Below are 2,309 nucleotides of genomic sequence, written 5' to 3' on the forward strand. Positions count from 1 at the left end.
ACCTGTAGGAAATCTCCTTTGGTATCTTCTTTATCTATTTTTCTGGAGCTACGAAACCGAACAATGTGAAATCGTCTTCTCCGAATCGGCGAACTGCAGCTCGGTGATAACTGTATCTATACCACAATCCTTCACGCGATCTGACCTAACCTTGACTCCTGACCTGGACTACATACCACACACGACACAAACCAGTCAGCTGTTTTTATCCCCCCCCCCCCCCAAAAAAAAAAAAAAATAAATAAAAAACACCACACCACCCGTTTTCTTTGGATACACACTTTAACTACATACGTGCCGACGAAATGTTGATCATTGCTTCAATACTTTGAAGCTGTTGCTTGAATAATAACCAGGTAAAATTAGTATTTCGGTGTTCAGTCAAATGTTAAAGTTTCTACCACAGACATACATACATACGCACGCACGCACGCACGCACGCACGCACGCACGCATGCACAGACAGACAAAAGTTAGCATCGCATAGGCTACACTTACGTGAGCCAAAAAAACAGGTCTTAAACAATCCTTAAGGAAATTACACATTAAATATATTGAATATAAACTCGACCACGATAAAGTGTAGTTCTTTTGTGAATACATGGTAAATAATTGATCAAGTTTTCAAGAATTACACTTGAGAACGTAATCAGAAGCTGGGCATTATGAATTCTAAAGATGTGGGATTAAATACGCCATTTTAGATAAGTTTTCTGGCAAATATAACCATTTAGAAGTATTAGAGACATTCACTCTGTCCAACCCTAACCCTCTAACCCTAACCCTAACCCTCTAACCCTAACCCTAACCCTAATTCACTGTGGTTTAGACACACCTGAAACTATAAACTCGAAAATGCTTCGTAATTATGCTTTTTCTTTCAATCAATGTGAAACATGTGAAGTTGTATTGTGCAATCTATTCTGCGTTTAAGACCTGATTCTGCTCATTGACCTATACCATTTCGTATGCGCTGGAAAAGCTTCAAAACTGCAAGTACACGACATCCAGGCGAATGTAGGTACTCCAATCCGTAATCTAGGATATGCGTGCATGATTCAACGCTCTCATGGGTGAAACAATAGGACAGTAAGGAAAACAGAGACAGTGCATGGAGAAAATACAAGATGCAAAGACTACTAGTGCAAATAAGCACCGCGTTTAACACTTGAACAATTAATAATGTTCAAACACTAATTTTCAACTATTCTTGGTGTGTGGTGACGTAATTACGAACCGAAATCGAATTGTGTAGCTTACTTATACTTATACTTATATAACGCAAGATAAAACTGAACCACTTTTGAGATTTAAAAAACAAAGACCCAACACAAACATAAACATAAAATGAAATAAAAGTTGCTGTTTTGTGAAATATGGTGGTCTTACCCTTTTTTTTATTAAAAATAAATTAAAAGGCCACTTATTATACGACTTTTATTGATCACATCTTCACACTGTCAGAGCCCTAATGCACCCCTGCCACATTTTCATTTTGAAAGAATTGCAGATAAACATCCGTGTCATTAAAGTAGGACGATGCCTGTGGTGCTTGACATCCAACACAGAGTGATAACTGTCAGTAGGAGAGTTCAAAGAGTTTTTAAATTAATTACTTTGAATGACTCACTGTTTTAGCATTCGTAAAGGAAAAGTCCAAGGTTTTGAAGTATCTGTAAAACTTAGATCAACGTACGAAAAATGTATGAAACATCTCAGAACAAAGTTAATGGAAGGGCGCTGGTTCTGTGCTACGCTTATTTCTCCAGATAGGTGTGACCACATGACGTCATTTCAGTTGTCGTCATCCCAGATCTATTTAGTTATGACAATCAGTGTCATTTCCCAGTTCTGTGTTCTGCGGTCGTTTTGACTGACTTGACAAGTTGAGAAAAGCATAACATTTTATTTTTACGAAGCAACTTAAATATGAAAAGAAAAGAAAGCGCGCAGAAGTATGGTTGGGTCCTGCAAGATTTTATGAACAACGATTTCTCCCTTGGGAGAAAATGAAGATGTCTGCTTTGAAGGTAGGGAGATTTTACAGCGCACACGGCAAAATGCAAGTCGTATTGGACAACAATGTTGTTATTCTTCTTTCTTCGAAGTACCGTAGATTTGTTCGTGGCCATATTTTCGAGCTGTGCATTGTTATATGACGGGAAAAACACGTGTGAACGAACCTATGCACAAATTTTGCCCAACAGTTGGGGGTGGGCGTTAACTAGGTAGGCTACTATACCCTTTGCAAGAGCGGTTTCTTTACTAGAAAAACGATATATTATTCACTTGGCATGGAAGTGTCAAAT

This window comes from Littorina saxatilis, unplaced genomic scaffold, assembly GCF_037325665.1.
Source record: "Littorina saxatilis isolate snail1 unplaced genomic scaffold, US_GU_Lsax_2.0 scaffold_412, whole genome shotgun sequence".
In the NCBI taxonomy this organism is placed as follows: domain Eukaryota; kingdom Metazoa; phylum Mollusca; class Gastropoda; order Littorinimorpha; family Littorinidae; genus Littorina; species Littorina saxatilis.